At 44.6% G+C, this 20,398-nt stretch overlaps 1 protein-coding gene across 3 annotated transcripts in view; it reads right to left on the bottom strand.

Annotated features, from left to right (window-relative positions):
• The window catches only part of sorbs2b (sorbin and SH3 domain containing 2b), an 81,704-nt gene extending 67,179 nt beyond the window's left edge, over nt 1-14,525 (bottom strand). For 2 of the 3 annotated variants that reach the window (XM_064973384.1, XM_064973387.1), the window contains exon 1: nt 14,217-14,525. The gene's annotated coding sequence lies outside the window, so the exon portion shown is untranslated. Of the gene's footprint in view, nt 1-8,858; nt 9,017-14,216 lie in introns of all 3 variants that reach the window. The other variant, XM_064973386.1, reaches the window with a different exon arrangement.
• Between the last annotated feature and the right edge of the window lie 5,873 nt (nt 14,526-20,398).

Here is a 20,398-nt window from a genome sequence, read left to right as displayed (position 1 = left end):
TCTATATTGTACACAGCCATGTCAACAGCTCTATATTGTACACAGCCATATCAACAGCTCTATATTCTACACAGCCATATCAACAGCTCTATATTGTACACAGCCATGTCAACAGCTCTATATTGTACACAGCCATATCAACAGCTCTATATTGTACACAGCCATACCAACAGCTCTATATTCTACACAGCCATATCAACAGCTCTATATTGTACACAGCCATTTCAACAGCTCTATATTCTACACAGCCATATCAACAGCTCTATATTGTACACAGCCATGTCAACAGCTCTATATTGTACACAGCCATATCAACAGCTCTATATTGTACACAGCCATACCAACAGCTCTATATTCTACACAGCCATATCAACAGCTCTATATTCTACACAGCCATATCAACAGCTCTATATTGTACACAGCCATATCAACAGCTCTATATTCTACACAGCCATATCAATAGCTCTATATTGTACACAGCCATGTCAACAGCTCTATATTCTACACAGCCATATCAACAGCTCTATATTGTACACAGCCATACCAACAGCTCTATATTCTACACAGCCATATCAACAGCTCTATATTCTACACAGCCATATCAACAGCTCTATATTGTACACAGCCATATCAACAGCTCTATATTCTACACAGCCATATCAACAGCTCTATATTGTACACAGCCATGTCAATAGCTCTATATTCTACATACACTCTCATTCAAAGCCATGTCAATAGCTTTATATTCTTCACAGCCATGTCAACAGCTCTATATTCTACACAGCCATATCAACAGCTCTATATTCTACACAGCCATATCAACAGCTCTATATTGTACACAGCCATGTCAACAGCTCTATATTCTACATAGCCATATCAACAGCTCTATATTGTACACAGCCATGTCAACAGCTCTATATTGTACACAGCCATATCAACAGCTCTATATTCTACACAGCCATATCAACAGCTCTATATTGTACACAGCCATGTCAACAGCTCTATATTGTACACAGCCATATCAAGAGCTCTATATTGTACACAGCCATACCAACAGCTCTATATTCTACACAGCCATATCAACAGCTCTATATTGTACACAGCCATTTCAACAGCTCTATATTCTACACAGCCATATCAACAGCTCTATATTGTACACAGCCATGTCAACAGCTCTATATTGTACACAGCCATATCAACAGCTCTATATTGTACACAGCCATACCAACAGCTCTATATTCTACACAGCCATATCAACAGCTCTATATTCTACACAGCCATATCAACAGCTCTATATTGTACACAGCCATATCAACAGCTCTATATTCTACACAGCCATATCAATAGCTCTATATTGTACACAGCCATGTCAACAGCTCTATATTCTACACAGCCATATCAACAGCTCTATATTGTACACAGCCATACCAACAGCTCTATATTCTACACAGCCATATCAACAGCTCTATATTCTACACAGCCATATCAACAGCTCTATATTGTACACAGCCATATCAACAGCTCTATATTCTACACAGCCATATCAACAGCTCTATATTGTACACAGCCATGTCAACAGCTCTATATTGTACACAGCCATATCAACAGCTCTATATTGTACACAGCCATACCAACAGCTCTATATTCTACACAGCCATATCAACAGCTCTATATTCTACACAGCCATATCAACAGCTCTATATTCTACACAGCCATATCAACAGCTCTATATTGTACACAGCCATGTCAACAGCTCTATATTGTACACAGCCATATCAACAGCTCTATATTGTACACAGCCATACCAACAGCTCTATATTCTACACAGCCATATCAACAGCTCTATATTCTACACAGCCATATCAACAGCTCTATATTGTACACAGCCATATCAACAGCTCTATATTCTACACAGCCATATCAACAGCCCTATATTCTGCACAGCCATGTCAACAGCTCTATATTCTACACATCCTAACACATACCGTATGAAGAGGAGTCAGATGAAGACAGGCAGCAGGCAGTAATAAAATGCTACAGTGTCTCTCAGACTGTCTCAGTGAGGGTAGTGGGTTGTGTTCCTACCCCTGCACAGTGCCAACCAGAGTTAAGTGGCAGCCAGGCAATGCATACACAAGCACCCCTTAGCAGGCATGGTGCTGGAATTTTCTCCTTAATGTTATCAAACAAATATCTCCCGGGGGAAGGAGATTCACAGCCGCCTCCGCTCTGCAGCAGGTCAGCACGGCTAATTATGCGTCCCAAATGGCACCCTAATTCCCTATATAGTGCACTACGTTGGACCAGAGCGCTATGGACCCTGGTCCAAAGTAGTGCACTATAAAGGGAATAGGGGGACATTTGGTACTCAGCCTAAATTCCTTCCGATAGTGACCAGTCCCTGGGGTCTGAGAAGCATCTGTTAATTGGGTGTTTAACCTTTGGAGAAATCCCCTGCTGATCATCAACTAATAAGCTAAGAAAGATGAGTCTTCTAAGAAGTCTTCTAACACAAGATCATCTCTCAGATAACAGTTTCAAAATGGGAGCTTCAAACAGCCTGCTCATCAGATCTCTGACAGATATAATGATTAGAGCCTAGATGTGTTCTAATTTAATAGTAAACAAACATGAAACAAATGATAATGCACTAAGACCCATTTAATAGTCAATTCAAAAACACTAATGCTCAAAAACACCAACAGAAGATACCAAACACTTCCTCACAATACAACCAAAAACACATGAGACATGAGCTGTGTTTAAAGAAAGCGGTACGGTCACAGCTAAGTCACTCCTTCACGGTGGTACAAAGCTAAAAATACGCCAGTCATGCAAGCCCTCCTGCACAGCCTGGAGAGAGAACGACTAGCTGCCAGAGAGTCTAGAGAGAGAGAGTCTAGCTGCCATAGAGTCTGGAGAGAGAGGCTAGCTGCCAGACAGTCTGGAGAGAGAGCGAGGCTAGCTGCCAGAGAGTCTGGAGAGAGAGATGCTAGCTGACAGAGAGTCTAGAGAGAGAGAGTCTAGCTGCCATAGAGTCTGGAGAGAGAGCGAGGCTAGCTGCCAGAGAGTCTGGAGAGAGAGATGCTAGCTGCTATAGAGTCTGGGGAGAGAGATGCTAATTGCCAGAGAGTCTGGAGAGAGAGAGAGAGAGAGAGGGAGAGGCTAGCTGCCAGAGAGTCTAGAGAGAGAGAGATGCTACCTGCCATAGAGTCTGGAGAGAGAGGGGGAGGCTGGCTGTCAGAGAGTCTGGAGAGATAGGGAGAGGCTAGCTGCCAGAGAGTCTAGAGAGAGAGAGAGAGGCTAGCTGCCAGAGATTCTAGTGAGAGTCTAGCTGCCAGAGTGGAGCGAGAGAGTCTAGCGGTCAGAGAGTCTAGAGAGAGAGATGCTAGCTGCTATAGAGTCTGGGGCGAGAGAGAGGCTAACTGTCAGAGAGTCCAGAGAGAGAGAGAGAGGCTAGCTGCCAGAGAGTCTGGAGACGGGCTAGCTACCAGAGAGTCTGGGGAGAGAGAGGCTAGCTGCCAGAGAGTCTGGGGAGAAAGAGGCTAGCTGCCAGAGAGTCTGGGGAGAGAGAAAGGCCAGCTGCCAGAGAGTCGGGGGAGAGAAAGAGGCTAGCTGCCAAAGAGTCTGGAGAGAGAGAGAGGCTAGCTTGCATAGTCTGGAAAGAAGGAGAAAGAGACTAGCTGCCAGAGAGTCTTTGGAGAGAGAGAGGTCAGCTGCAAGAGAGTCTGGGGAGAGAGGCTAGCTGCCAGAGAGTATAGAGAGAGAGGCTAGCTGCCATATAGTCTGGGGAGAGAGGCTAGCTGCCAGAGCCTGGAGAGAGAGAAAGAGGATAGCTGCCAGAGGGTCTTTGGAGAGAGAGAGGCTAGCTGCCAGAGAGTCTACAGAGAGAGAGAGAGAGAGGCTAGCTGCCAGAGATTATAGTGAGAGTCTAGCTGCCAGAGTCTACAGAGAGAGTCTAGCTGACAGAGAGTCTAGCTGACAGAGAGTATAGAGAGAGAAAGGCTAGCTGCCAGAGAGTCTGGAGAGGGGCTAGCTACCAGAGAGTCTGGTGAGAGAGAGAGAGAGAGAGAGAGAGGCTAGCTGCCAGAGAGTCTAGAGAGAGAGAGAGAGGCTAGCTGCCAGAGATTCTAGTGAGAGTCTAGCTGCCAGAGTGGAGCGAGAGAGTCTAGCAGTCAGAGAGTCTAGAGAGAGAGATGCTAGCTGCTATAGAGTCTGGGGCGAGAGAGAGGCTAGCTGTCAGAGAGTCCAGAGAGAGAGAGAGAGGCTAGCTGCCAGAGAGTCTGGAGACAGGCTAGCTACCAGAGAGTCTGGGGAGAGAGAGGCTAGCTGCCAGAGAGTCTGGGGAGAAAGAGGCTAGCTGCCAGAGAGTCTGGGGAGAGAGAAAGGCCAGCTGCCAGAGAGTCTGGGGAGAGAAAGAGGCTAGCTGCCAAAGAGTCTGGAGAGAGAGAGAGGCTAGCTTGCATAGTCTGGAAAGAAGGAGAAAGAGACTAGCTGCCAGAGAGTCTTTGGAGAGAGAGAGGTCAGCTGCAAGAGAGTCTGGGGAGAGAGGCTAGCTGCCAGAGAGTATAGAGAGAGAGGCTAGCTGCCATATAGTCTGGGGAGAGAGGCTAGCTGCCAGAGCCTGGAGAGAGAGAAAGAGGATAGCTGCCAGAGGGTCTTTGGATAGAGAGAGGCTAGCTGCCAGAGAGTCTACAGAGAGAGAGAGAGAGAGAGGCTAGCTGCCAGAGATTATAGTGAGAGTCTAGCTGCCAGAGTCTACAGAGAGAGTCTAGCTGACAGAGAGTCTAGCTGACAGAGAGTATAGAGAGAGAAAGGCTAGCTGCCAGAGAGTCTGGAGAGGGGCTAGCTACCAGAGAGTCTGGTGAGAGAGAGAGAGAGAGAGGCTAGCTGCCAGAGAGTCTAGAGAGAGAGAGAGAGGCTAGCTGCCAGAGATTCTAGTGAGAGTCTAGCTGCCAGAGTGGAGCGAGAGAGTCTAGCGGTCAGAGAGTCTAGAGAGAGAGATGCTAGCTGCTATAGAGTCTGGGGAGAGAGAGAGGCTAGCTGTCAGAGAGTCCAGAGAGAGAGAGAGGCTAGCTGCCAGAGATTATAGTGAGAGTCTAGCTGCCAGAGTCTGGAGCGAGAGAGTCTAGCTGACAGAGAGTCTAGCTGACAGAGAGTCTAGCTGAGAGAGAGAGAGGCTAGCTGCCAGAGAGTCTGGAGACGGGCTAGCTACCAGAGAGTCTGGGGAGAGAGAGGCTAGCTGCCAGAGAGTCTGGGGAGAAAGAGGCTAGCTGCCAGAGAGTCTGGGGAGAGAGAAAGGCCAGCTGGCAGAGAGTCTGGGGAGAGAAAGAGGCTAGCTGCCAGAGAGTCTGGAGAGAGAGAGAGGCTAGCTTGCATAGTCTGGAGAGAAAGAGAAAGAGACTAGCTGCCAGAGAGTCTTTGGAGAGAGAGAGGTCAGCTGCAAGAGAGTCTGGGGAGAGAGGCTAGCTGCCAGAGAGTCTAGAGAGAGAGGCTAGCTGCCATATAGTCTGGGGAGAGAGGCTAGCTGCCAGAGCCTGGAGAGAGAGAAAGAGGATAGCTGCCAGAGGGTCTTTGGAGAGAGAGAGGCTAGCTGCCAGAGAGTCTACAGAGAGAGAGAGAGAGAGAGAGAGGCTAGCTGCCAGAGATTATAGTGAGAGTCTAGCTGCCAGAGTCTACAGAGAGAGTCTAGCTGACAGAGAGTCTAGCTGACAGAGAGTATAGAGAGAGAAAGGCTAGCTGCCAGAGAGTCTGGAGAGGGGCTAGCTACCAGAGAGTCTGGTGAGAGAGAGAGGCTAGCTGCCAGAGAGTCTGGGGAGAGAGAGAGAGGCTAGCTGCCAGAGAGTCTGGGGAGAAAGAGGCTAGCTGCCAGAGAGTCTGGGGAGAGAGAAAGGCTAGCTGCCAGGGAGTATGGAGAGAGAGAGGCTAGCTTGCATAGTCTGGAGAGAAAGAGACTAGCTGCCAGAGAGTCTGGGGAGAGAGAGAGGCTTGCTGCCAGAGTCTGGAGAGAGAGAAAGAGGATAGCTACCAGAGAGTCTTTGGAGGGAGAGAGGTTAGCTGCCAGAGAGTCTGGGGAGAGAGGCTAGCTGCCAGAGAGTCTAGAGAGAGAGGCTAGCTGTCATATAGTCTGGGGAGAGAGGCTAGCTGCCAGAGAGTCTAGAGAGAGGGGCTAGCTTCCAGAAAGTCTGTCTCCTTCTGGGAGGGAGGGTACTGATCTTTAAGGAGAGAGAGAGGTTAGCTGCCAGAGATGGGTCCACCACCTTATGAATTACTGTAGGACTGCCGTCTTTACTTTTTTTAATGGCACAGAAATTAATTCAACTCCTCCCTGAACTATAGGATAATATTCACTGAAGGGTGGAAGCTAAATGCTATTCTATGTATTTTTGCCATATTATTTCCATACTCTATTTACTTTAATAAAACTATCTGCGCATCGATTATGGATTTTCAGCTTTTTTACGCAGTTATAAATACATACATTAAGCATAAGTGTCAGATATTGCCCTGATATACAGGACTTGAGTCCTGTTTAACATTTAGTATAATTATGGCAACAATGTGAAACACTAGCTTTTTATAATCGGTACCAGAATTCTGCTTTAAAATAGGGTTTGAAAGGCTTTGCCACGCGCATATAAGGAGCTCTTTCCTGCCCACTGATGATTGACAATCTTATACGTATTGCGCAATCATCTTTTGCACATGGCCTTGCGTTCCTTCTCGTGGTTTCACCGACTTGAGTCCGGCATTCCACCTGACGCAAGCCTGCATCCGTCGGCTGCTCCACTTGCTGTTTTGCACCTTTTATTATTGTGTTGTGTACACCGTGTGCTAAAGTACCAGCATCAAACAGTGGAGCAGAGTTTCCATAGATGGAAAATTAATATTGTGAAAGTCAATAGTGATGATCTTTTACAGAATAGCGCAGTACTCCATACTGTAAACTAAGCACTGACTAATCCACTATACCCTACTGAACATCCAGAGGAAATATAAACCTGACAAATTACACTGCTATAACCCAAAATGATACCATCAGAGGGCTAAAGCCCAGACCATACTATTTCATACTGTACTGAACAAAAATATATTGTAAAGTGGAAATATAATGTAAAATGTAGTGTTTCAAGTTTCATGAGCTGAAATGAAAGATCCAAGAAATGTTCCATATGCACAAAAAGTGTATTTCTCTTAAATTTTGTGCACAAATTTGTTTACATCCCCGTTGGTGAGCATTTATCCTTTGCCAAGATAATTCATCCACCTGACAGGTGAGGCATTTCAAAAAGGTGATTAAACAGCATGATCCTTACACAGGTGCACCTTGTGCTGGGGACATTAAAAGGCCACTCTAAAATTTGCAGTTTTGTCACACAACACAATGCCACAAGTTTTGAGGGAGCATGCAAATGGAATACTGTCTGCAGGAATATCCACCAGAGCTGTTGCCAGATAATAAAATGTTAATTTTTCTATCATAACCCGCCTCGAACGTCGTTTTAGAGAATTTGGCAGTACGTCCTACCGGCCTCACATGCCAGCTTAGGACCTCCACATCCTGCTTCTTCACCTGTGGGTTCATCCGAGACCAGCCACCTGAACAGCTGATGAAGCTGTATATATGTCTGTAATAAAGCCCTGTTGTGGAATCCATAGACTAGGTCCTAATACATTTATTTCAATTGACTGATTTCCTTATATGAACTGTAACTCAGTAAAATTGTTGAAATTGTTGCGTTTCTATTTTTATTCAGTATATATCACACTACATCAGTGGTTGGACTGTACTCACCCTGCACTTATCTGGTCTCCTTTCATTAGAAGACCCCCCCATTATGGAATGATGTCCCCTCTCATGCCTATATCATCAGCACTGATCACTTTCTATGGAAGTTCTCCAAAGGTCTCTCAACTACAACACTGACAGTCAAACCATCCCAGACCTTGCGACTCTTTTGCTTTCCAGGTGAAGAGTCACATTATCCATAACCGAGGTGGCATTGATTCATTTGGGACGCAACAATGTTTTGTCAGCCACCGCTTCAGCAGTCACACAAATATGATTTACGGAAGAGTGGCATATCTGTAATGACATATTTTGAGGTCAAAGGAAACCTTGAACATGACTGCTCTTACTTATATAAGACCGTACAAGGCCATGTACCATAATGAAGCATACCATGTACCACAATGAAGCATACCATGTACCATAATGAAGCATACCATGTACAGTGAGCACCCTACATCACGTATTCCATAACACCACACCAATGTTCTCACAGTCTGAGTATAATTACTAGTAGCTTATTCAAATTCATACATTTAAAAAAGTATTAATAACTCAATTTGGTCAAAGAAAGAGAATTGAAGACTCCATACTATTTCTTTCCACTTTTGACTTAATGGTACAATATACAATTTATCACCTCCTCATTTAACACAGAAAACCATTAACCATGAGCTGAGATAAAAAAATATATATATATCATTAGGTGGGTGCTTATAGCTGTCCTATTTCACACATGTTCAAGTGTATATTAATACACATGAGTGAATTGGAAATGTGTTTTTTTGTGCATCCCAACTCCCCAAGACAACCTCAGATAGTAATGTCACAGCCAGGGTCTGCCATTATCAACGGCGATCCTAGATCAATTAGGTTTAAGGGCCTTGCTTGAGAGCACATTAACAGATTTTTCATCTTCTAAGGGATTTGAACTAGCGATCTTTCAGTGACAGGCCCACTGCTCTAACCACTAGGCTACCTGCTGCAAAACAGCCAGGAAAGCTAACCTACCATGAGGCGGCAGCATGTATCCAATACATAATTCAAAGAAAGATAGGGAATATCTCACCAGACATGAAGAGCGAGACACACTACGTGATAGAATGAAAACACATCCGTGATGTTTTTTGTAGCTCCTCTCCCTATATCTGTTTTCTGGGCGGCGGCACAGCAGATTTCACCACATTGACATGCAGGGTTAAGGTCCGACAAGTGTGATCCTGGTTTCTGGAGGCAAAAGACGTGACAGAGTCAACCCATGCCTGTCCAAGCAGCGCTGCCGCGGTTTGAGCTATTTTCAGATGCAGACATGTATGTCTAGGGGCTGGAAAGATACTCTTGGGGCTCTCTCTGGGGAAAAGTGACACACAGCATACCACAGAATATACACAGGAACACATTTGTGAGGATACAAACATTTGCGCTATGCAGGTTATGGGGCATTTTTGGTAAATCAACACCATTGGAACCTGTGAAAGATAGTAGCCAAGGTACAGAGAGGGATTTCAAGGTCTTGAAATTCAGGTGCTGAACCTCCGGAGGCAACACACACACACGCACGCACGCACACGCACACACGCACGCACGCACACACACACACACACACACACACACACAAGTGAGGAAATTAAGCAATTAAAAGGAATGCCGGAATGCAATTTCATGTCACGTCGAAAGGGAAACGTATATGTGGGTGATGTGCAGTATTTCTTCTAGGCTGACCGTATTACATCAGATCTATTTTTACCAGTGACGTTCATGACTGATGACAGTGGCGATCTGTCAGGGAGACCACCACCGTTCTCAGGGAGACCACAACAGTTCAGGCTACAGGGAGACAGGTTAGACCCTGACACAAATGTCAGGAGGTTGACAGCTTTTCAAGCGACTGTTGGCCAGCACTGTATCAAAACATCAAATCAAATGTTATTGGTCACGTACACATATTTTGCAGATGTTATTGCAGGTGCAGCGAAATACTTATGTTTCTATCTCCAACAGTGCAGTAATAACTAAAAATACACAACAATAAACAAAGATAGAAATTAAGAAATATCAGAACAAGCAATGTCCAAATCCAGAATATAAATATGTACAGTGCCTTCGGAATGTATTCAGACCCCTTGACTTTCTCCACATTTTGTTACGTTACAGCCTTATTCTAAAATGGATTAAATAAAAACATTTCCTCAGAGACCTACTCACAGGTAGCCTAGTGGTTAGAGCATTGGACTAGTAACCGAAAGGTTGCGAGATCAAATCCCCAAGCTGACAAGGTAGAAATCAGTCATTCTGTCCCTGAACAAGGCAGTTAACCTCAGTGTTCCTAGGTCTTCATTGAAAATAAGAATTTGTTCTTAACTGACTTGGCTAGTAAAATAAAAAACATAATAATACATAATAAAAATAATTTAAAAAACATAATAATAATGATAATAATAGCCCATAATGCAAAAACAGGTTCATAAAATATTTTGCTGGAATGAATGCCAAGAGTCATGTCTGGAAAAAACCTGGCACCATCCCTACGGTGAAGCATGGTGATGGCAGCATCATGCTATGGGAATGTTTTTCAGCAGCAGGGACTGGGGAGACTAGTCAGGATCGAGGGAACAGAGCAAAGTACAGAGATCCTTGATGAAAACCTGCTCCAGAGCACTCAGGGTACTCAGACTGGGGTGAAGGTTCACCTTCCAACAGGACAATGACCCTAAGCACACAGTCAAGACAATGCAGGAATGGCTTCGAGACAAGTCTCTGAATGCCCTTGAGTGGCCCAGCCAGTCCCAGACTTGAACCTGATCGAACATCTCTGGAGAGACCCGAAATAGCTGTGCAACAACGCTCCCCATCCATCCTGACAGAGCTTGAGAGGATCTGAAGAAAAGAATGGGAGAAACTCCCCAACTACAAGTGTGCCAAGCTTGTAACGTCATACCCAAGAAGACTTGAGGCTGTAATTGCTGCCAAAGGTGCTTCAACAAAGTATTGAGTAAAGGGTCTGAATACTTATGTAAATGTGATATATTTATATATTTTTTTTATAAATTAGCAAAAAAAAATCAAAACCTGTTTTTGCTTTGTCATTATGGGGTATTGTGTATAGATTGATGAGGGGAAAAAAAATGTTTTGATTATAGAATAAGACCGTGACCTAACAAAATGTGGAAAAAGTTAAGGCGTCTGTATACTTTCCCGAAGGCACTGTACATAGTGTTGCAAATAGATAGTATGGACAGTATATGAAAAGAAAAGGTGTGTACAGCAGTAGTTATATAATATGAACCTTGACTAGAATACAGTATATACATATGAAGTGGGTAAAGCAGTATGTAAACATTATTAAAGTGACCAGTGTTCCATGACTATGTACATAAGACAGCAGTCTCTATGGTACAGGGTAGAGTACCTGGTGCTAGCCTGCTAGTAACAGTGTCTAAGGTTCAGGGCAGGGTGCTGGGCGGAGGCTGACTAGTGATGACTATTTAACAGTCTGATGGCCTGGAGATAGAAGCTGTTTATCAGTCTCTTGGCCACAATTTTGATGCACCTGTACTGTCTCCACCTTCTAGATGGTAGCGGGGTGAACAGGCCGTGGCTCGGGTGGCATTTATTTGCTGTTTGAAGGGAAAGACAGATGATAATTACATTTCAAAATTGGGCAATAATGTTTCACAGTGAAGATGTTATTAATTCATGCTGCATTCCCAAAGGTATAAACTGATGGCTTTAAACCAAATAGTCTCTATGGCAGTGAGGATAATAACTTACAGTTATAAGTCACATCTAAATGTATTGCAACTTGAAATATGATTGCAAGAATACTGTATCACTCACAGTCCAGAAAGTAAGTGTGCTCCACAATAACTCAATGCTGGATAGAAATCTGCCTGGTCAGATCTTGGGTGCATCCCAAATTGCACCCTATTCCCTATGTAGCGCACTACTTAGGGCTCTGGTCAAAAGGCTTGCACTGTGTAGGGAATAGGGTGCCATTTGGGACAAACACTTCTGTGGACGATTGGCAGGCAGTGGCACCAACAAGCCTGGACATGGTGGGGGCCATGACAGACGTCTCCTGGAAGAGGAACTCCCCCTTCACCCAATATGTCACAGAATGTGCCATGACTGAAGGTGTCAGCACAAACATGTTCCAAAGAAACCTGTGCAATAAAACCAACATCACTCATATTCTCCTGCCGAGGATAGCTACACCATTAAGACAGGACAGACTGATATTTGAGGGATAATCAGCTTCAGAGCCAAGAGGTAGGCTCGCCTACCAGCGACTCCATACAAGTGGGTGGCTCTTTGTAGTATTATAGGCATTTGTCAGTTTATACCCTTGGGAATTCAGCATGAATGAATAACATTCTCAATGTGAAATGTCATTGCCCTTTATTTATTTAATTAATTATTATCTGTGTTTGGACTTCAAACAGCAAAGAAATGTAGGTTAACTTTCTCTACTCGACTACTCGAGCCAAGGTAAATTAACCTAATGGCATTCAAAATGGCGGAGGAAAAGAAATCATCAATCAGCAGACAGGTGTATGACATTGCTCTTTCCCCTAATGTCTTGTCCATCTACACCCCATGATCTATACACACACACTAACTGGCTGACAGCAAGTACCAGGGGAGAGCTATAGTACTGTATATATCATCAAGTGGCAGCTGTTTCATTCCACACAGCCCCTACGAGAGAAATCATTGATATGACTTATTGACCATTGACAGTGATGGTCACTTCCTGATGATAACTTTTAAAAAATGGACAAAATCGTTTTTATTTTCATGTGTAGGAATATGACAACACTATGAGGAGTTGGATATCTGATAGTTGTCAAAGGCTAATGTGTATCCAGACTGTGTTATAGGACGATGTATGGCCAAACCTATGAATGGAAGGTATGTATCTGTGGTATGCATTAATGCTTCACAGGGAGAGTCCCAAATCACACTGTCACGGATCCCTCTGGAACATTACGCACACCTGGCCCCTATTCCCAGTGATTAGTAATTGTATAAGTATAACCTTGGTTTACCAGTGTCCTGTCGATTATTGTTACAATGCCCATTGTTTTGTGTGAGTATCTGTGCTATGTTGTATTGGCTTTCGTGCCATTGTGGATTGCGCAGATGATTACGGGTCTCGTCCCGTGTGATAATCATTGTGCGCTTGTGTTATTTATTCAAGGTACTCCTCACTCTTTTGTTTGGGTTTCAACCCTGTGTGTTGTATATGTGTTTGTTTGGTCCCCGTGCCTGTACACGGCACTCTGTAATTTGGGTAAAGACATTTTTTTTAAACTATTACGCATTCCTGCGCCTGTCTCCCGACCCTTTATACCAAAGTGACAGGGACCATATTCCCTATATAGTGCACTACTTTTGACAAGTCGAATAGGGCTCTTTTCGAAAGTAGTGTACTACAAAGGGAAGAGAGTACCATTTGGAGTAGAAGTAGCTTCACACATTGTGAGTGCTGTAATTCAAGTTTTGGTCTAATTTCTTTCTATACATCTGTATACAGTAGTTTATGGTAGTTTACTTCAATGACCTTGGTACTCTATTCTCATAGAGCTTGACATAGAACATGTGTTGGTTAGTCTAGTGTGCTGTATGATAACATATGATAACATATAACATAATATATGTATGATATGATGTCACAATATGACCGTTCTTGATGTAATCTTACCTGGAATAACTCATTCTTCATCGTTGAATATTATAAATATAACGCAAGGATGTTTGACATGTCTGGCATGTTCTAGTCATAGTTTACATTTTAAACATTTTTAACTGAATTCAATGTTATTCAACAGGCCTAGCTGTCACTTCATTTTATCACCTAGGTCGAATCTAATGCGTGACCCAGTCTAGGCAGTTCGATCATTTTGATGCAGAAGAACACTTGCGAACATAACACATTAACACGTTTTAAAATGGACCTTGAATAGGGTACAATCCCTTTGTTTACAACACAACAGTACTACCAGTGTTATATTTGATCAGTCAAAATAAATGATTTGAAGTCACATCGCTTCAACTGCTCTGAAAATAATGAACCCCTTTAATCCCATGTAATAATGGGACAATGCGTCACGTGAATGACCGTATGCTGGAGTTATACAACGCTTCCCTTAATGTTACAACATTTTAACTCTTTACAACTGTGTCAGCTTTGAGCACAGTGGTACAATATAACAGTGCAAAAAATAATGTATCTTTAGATAACTTTCCAGCGCGTGATTAGTCAGTAGTCTAGTTAAATACCCGTGATACAGAACATTTATCCCACCTCTATCGTGCCCATTGCCACAATAAATATACTTACCAATAATTGCCACCGTGTGTTCCTTTGACCCTGAAATACAATGCGCAAATATTTTCCCACAAATGATTTATAGACTATATGCACCTGTTTTTGAGGAGTCAGGCAGGCAGGCAGGCAGTCCATAGAGCGCAAACACTGCTGTTGGATCAGTTGCCTGGTATGGGATGAGTTCGATATCTATTCCGACAGCATCCCAGACCAGCTTCCGCAAGACAATACGCAGCTCCACAAATGCTTCACAGAAGATAATCAGTTTTCCCCAACCGTAAATGCAGTGCACGGTCGGGAAACTGTGCAACACACCAAATAAATTATTGCTATCCAACCTGTATGCCTGTGTGTATTTCAAGAATAGAATCCTTGTTTTAATACCGCAGTACAATATTATTTTCCCCCGAGAGCGAAAATGGCTGTGTCGCCCAATACAAGATCAGTCATTGGTGCAGCGCTGGTTTTCGTAGTCATGGAAACAACCAACAGTTCAATTTGTAAGGAAGGCATGCATGGCCTATCATGAACACGAGGTCCTTCTGAATGGAGCAAATCCACTTCCTTTCAGGGCATTTAAAGTGCATGTTTTCTCAACATTTCACCCCCTCAAGAAACCAACGTGTTTGTGTTACTAATTAATGCATGCATCACCGTCACCGACTTTATGAATTAGGCCTAATTAATCCAATTTCTCTCATGCACAGTAGCCTATCAGGCAATCAGCTTTACCTTGTGTGCACCATATACCCATACCCGTTCGTTCTTTATTCATTGGGCTTTAGAACAAGGTGACACTGTGCTTGAAATAGACTAGGGGCAGGCAACTATTCAGCTGTGGGACGATTTTTGTGGAGCAAATGGTCAGGAGGCCGGAGCAATATAATAATTATAATAAAAGACCAGGCAACATGAATCATTGCTTCCAAAAAAATAAAACAGCTGTTTTCACATGTTGAGCTTAAATTAAATTTAACAAAACATATTTCCCATGTATTAAATTTAGAGTTCACATGTTAGCACCACCTTTCACATGTGAGGATCATAACATGTTCTCACCTCACATGTGAATTGCAGTTTCAGATGTGAAATTTGCAGTTTCACATGTTCAAAACGTTCACATCTGAAAATCAAATATGTAGTTCCACATGTGAAAAATTTTCAACTGGACATCTCACTTTCACAAGTTGAATTGGCGTTTCACATTTAAAACAACTCCAAATGTAATGAAATTCAATAACGTGAGAAAGTAGAATTTGCTGGTTCACATGTAATAACACTCCACATTACATTTACATTTAAGTCATTTAGCAGACGCTCTTATCCAGAGCGACTTACAAATGTGAAAATCACAGATTTTTTTTGGTCAGAGCAAATGAATTTGTACACTGCAAATTGACCATAACTAAGCCCAAAGAGAGATTGAATTTGAAAATAACAATCATTTCACACCTTGATTACATTGAGACACCAGCACATATTTCTCTTTTTTTATTTGTGGGAATACTTGGGAACAGATTTCCTAAATATATATATTTTTTATCTGAAATCTTGATGATTTTACAGTCTTAAAAAAAAAAAAATCCCCCAAGTAAAATAAATACATTTGGGGGACAAAAAATGGTCTTTAGTGCTGGGCTTTACAATACTAGTATCATATGAAAGAGTGCCCAGAACACAATGTTATTTTTGTAACTGTGTATCTATTCTCCACTCTCCCACCCCTACCCCACCACAGTGTGGGTGAGCCTGTCCTGTCCTGCTGAAGACGTAGTGGGACTGTGATGACGGGTGACTGATCTGCCATATCACTTAGTGGTTCAGTATCTGGTTGTGTTTCAAAATACAACCTATAATTATGCCTCTCCCCTGGTCCACTTCCGAGCTATTTAACCTGCATATGTGCCAAGTAGCTAGCTGATAAAACACTATTGAAAGAATTCTATGTTCTTATCTTTGCCTTTCTCAGACTCCTAACTGCCACGTCCATCTGATAACAACCTTTATCACAATTCTAAATTGACTTGTTTTGGAGTGGAGTGATCATGCTGAAATACTAATGTCAATCACACATTTTCCTCTTTGTTCTGTTGAACGGCCAACCTTATGGTTCAATTGAAAAAGCATGTAGGCCTGCGGTACTACCTACAGTAAGCTAAGTGGAGGGAGGGTGATGTTGTGACAGCCATGTATCAAAGTGCACAGGACAGTTGTGATAAGCAGAAGCCCTGTCGGCCAGACTTGAGACAGGAGATAATGTCCAGATGAAGAGCAGCTCGCTGATCAAAACATGGTGCTTCTGTTAGAATCGGTCTTGTTTATGCTCGACTCTTTGAGCCCTTCTTCTTAATGTCAGTATGGGGTCCGAGGTTAGGGTATTAGGGTACTCAATGTGCATATCTGCTGAATTGCAAATGAGAGGCTATGGCCTGAAGTGAACAATTGAGTCAATATTTCCATAGATTGTTCTTGACTCCAGGTTACTGAATTTATACAGAGGTCAACAACCCTAGCTACTGAACCTAAGAGGACACACTTGGACTATTCGGAACTTCAGATTGCATCAGGTGGATAATTCTGCAATATTTGCATGTTTCATTACTCTGCAAATAATTTGCTCATTTATTGCTAATTTGCATTTTGGGTATACTGTATCCTAGTGTCTGCTGTGGCAGCGCCTGTCCAACCACATCTAAATGTATCCTTTGTGCTGTCAACTTTCTCCTGCAACACCATGTCCACAGAGAGGCAATACTATGTACTGCCAAGAGATTGTCTCTGTAAGATCAGAAAATGAAACAAGAACAAAAATACTGAATGCTTACTGTGATTTTTCACTTACACTTCAAAGGCTTGTGGAGCAAAGTGTCAATTTAGAGAAGTCAATTATTACATCTGTATTTACTGCAACAAAAAGAATGGAGGAGCATCTCTGAAAAATACCCACTTTTCTCGGTTTCAAAAGCAAGCTCTCTAACTCTGGCTGGCACAGACACAAAAGGGAAATCTTCAGGCTGAGATAGATGTGGCTGGTGCCAGTTAGCGCTGGGGCCCGGGGCGGGCGGCCTTACCTTGGCCAGCTGACATGTTCAATGCTGCCCCATGATTATCTCCTCTCCACTTCACACCGCCCCTGAAGTGCTAAGCCAGGGATGTGTCCCAAATGGCACTCTATACCCTACATTGCACTGCTTATGACCAGAGCTCTATGGGCCCTGGGCAAAAGTAGTGCACTACATAGAGAATAGGGTGCCATTTGGGATGCAGACTGCCACAGACCGCTGGCCAAACAACATCCTTATCCATCCACCCTGGATTTACAGCACTGTCCCGAATCTCGCTCACTGTCCAAGCAGATTTAAGGCTGTTTTGTGCTTTTGCCTGTGATTATATCAAAATAGATGTGATGACAGTAGACCACGGCAGAAACATGTACATGCACTGATTTTGTTCGTCCTGTTTAGGGTGTGCTGTGAAAATAATGCATAAAAGCATAGGAAGGACAGTGTAAATGATACAGACACATTAAAAGTAGAGATTAGCAGCGAAGGGCATTGAAACATAAGCCCCAAATCTTTCTGGGACATTTTGGGGATGACACGGATCCTTTCTGTGTTAATCTTTCTCACATGGATATGAAACACTTGCTCTCTGCCTTTCTGATGCTGGACATCTAGGTTGGTCTGTCTGCCTGTTTGCAGGAGAAGACATACAGTACAGTTTTACACACACACGTATGTCTATGTAACAGAGTGTCATTGACTAGGCTATATCACGCAAATATATATGTGTATGTGAATGTGGCACCCCGTGGAGCCCTGTGGCACCCTGTGGAGCCCTGTTGAGCCCTGTGGCACCCTGTGGAGCCCTGTGGAGCCCTGTGGAGCCCTGTGGCACCCTGTGGAGCCCTGTGGAGCCCTATGGCACCCCGTGGAACCCTGTGGAGCCCTGTGGCACCCTGTGGAGCCCTGTGGAGCCCTATGGCACCCTGTGGAGCCCTGTGTAGCCCTGTGGCACCCTGTGGAGCCCTATGGCACCCTGTGGAGCCCTGTGGCACCCTGTGGAGCCCTGTGGAGCCCTGTGGCACCCTGTGGAGCCATGTGGCAACCTGTGGCACCCTGTGGAGCCCTGTGGCACCCTGTGGAACCCTGTGGCACCCTGTGGAGCCCTGTGGCACCCTGTGGAGCCCTGTGGAGCCCCGTGGAGCCCTATGGCACCCTGTGGAGCCCTGTGGAGCCCTGTGGCACCCTGTGGAGCCCTATGGCACCCTGTAGAGCCCTGTGGAGCCCTGTGGCACCCTGTGGAGCCCTGTCGAGCCCTGTGGAGCCCTATGGCACCCTGTGGAGTCCTGTGGAGCCCTGTGGAGCCCTGTGTAGCCCTGTGGAGCCCTATGGCACCCTGTGGAGCCCCGTGGAGCCCTGTGGCACCCTGTGGAGCCCTGTGGCACCCTGTGGAGCCCTGTGGCACCCTGTGGAGCCCTGTGGAGCCCTGTGGCACCCTGTGGAGCCCTGTGGAGCCCTGTGGATTCCTATGGCACCCTGTGGAGCCCTATGGCACCCCGTGGAGCCCTGTGGAGCCCTGTGGAGCCCTGTGGCACCCTGTGGAGCCATGTGGAGCCCTGTGGAGCCCTATGGCACCCTGTGGAGTCCTGTGGGGCCCTGTGGAGCCCTGTGGCACCCTGTGGAGCCCTGTGGAGCCCTGTGGCACCCTGTGGAGCCCTGTGGAGCCCTGTGGCACCCTGTGGAGTCCTGTGGAGCCCTATGGCACCCTGTGGAGCCCTATGGCACCCAGTGGAGCCCTGTGGCACCCTGTGGAGCCCTGTGGAGCCCTATGGCACCCTGTGGAGCCCTATGGCACCCTGTGGCACCCCGTGGAGACCTGTGGAGCCCTATGGCACCCTGTGGAGCCCTGTGGAGCACTGTGGCACCCTGTGGAGCCCTGTGGAGCCCTGTGGCACCCTGTGGAGCCCTGTGGAGCCCTGTGGAGCCCTGTGGCACCCTGTGGAGCCCTGTGGAGCCCTGTGGAGCCCTGTGGCACCCTGTGGAGCCCTGTGGAGCCCTGTACGTGAGAGAGCCTCATCTATCAATTGCTATTGATCTACGGCAAAGGGGAAAAACTAAATAGAGAATAACAGCCTCGTACTGTGTATTTCTTTCAGCATAGGAGTAAAATAGTGTGGATGTGTGGATGTGCCCATCCACACTGAGATGTCTAATATCTATCAGCGTTGTATCAATCAAAGAGCAGAAGATAGTTGAATCTATCTTCTGAAGTCAGCAGTGTAAGAAGTGTAATCTATAACAGTCATTAGAGTTTGTAAATGCATCTATCTTCTGAAGTCAGCAGGGTAAGAAGTGTAATCTATAACAGTCATTAGAGTTTGTAAACGCATCTATCTTCTGAAGTCAGCAGGGTAAGAAGTGTAATATATAACAGTCATTAGAGTTTGTAAACACATCTATCAGCGTTACAAAAAGTCCATCTACTTCATAAACTCAGTGCTTTATAGCTGAAGACATTAATCTCTTGAGAATTCTCTTTTTTATCTGGTCTATTACCAAATAATGAGCTGTCTGATCGTAAATCTGTTCGGGGGACAAACTGTGCATTTAATAAAACATAATTTGCGGAGAGATATTATTACGTAGACATTGTCATTTTGTCTGCTGCACTTTGGTGGGAGTCTTCATGTGTGTCTGTATGGCTAGTAGAGGAAGTGTTGTCGGAGGCAGGTTCCCACCCTTGTACAGTCCTGAAAGAGCAATGGGGGCTCAGTAATCTCAAGGGACCCCAAAAGAGGATCAAGTTACCCCAGAATAGAGAATCCTCTGTCCACCTCACAGTGTCATAGCTGTCTCCCATTTGTTCGCCCCACCACTCACACACAAAGTCTCTTCAAATGTAATTGGAATCTGGCTACACAGAATACAATGACAATGGGAAGAGCAGTACTACTTTTGGAGCCACTGGCTGTGAAAAACAGGTCATACCTGGATCTGAATCCACATACCGAATGCCCACCCCTACCCATACAGAGCCATGGGAGGGATGCACAGGAAACCAAAATCAGTCAAACCTCCTGAACCCTTTCACTGGTGGGCTAGAGTTTCAGAAGCGATGACGACAAACATGGTTCTAGGGAAGCCCACTGGTGAACATACGCTTGCACTGTTATCTGAAAATGTTCTCCAGGTTTGTAGATAAACAGGATGGTTCAAAGCTGAATGGTTAATAAAGAAACGGTGTATCAGCTTTTAAATGTTTTGTCCAAGTCGAGA

The sequence above is a fragment of the Oncorhynchus masou genome, chromosome 9 (genome assembly GCF_036934945.1).
Source record: "Oncorhynchus masou masou isolate Uvic2021 chromosome 9, UVic_Omas_1.1, whole genome shotgun sequence".
NCBI classification, from domain to species: domain Eukaryota; kingdom Metazoa; phylum Chordata; class Actinopteri; order Salmoniformes; family Salmonidae; genus Oncorhynchus; species Oncorhynchus masou.
The sequence above is the reverse complement of the archived record's forward strand: the minus strand, read 5'-3'. Positions and strand labels throughout refer to the sequence as shown.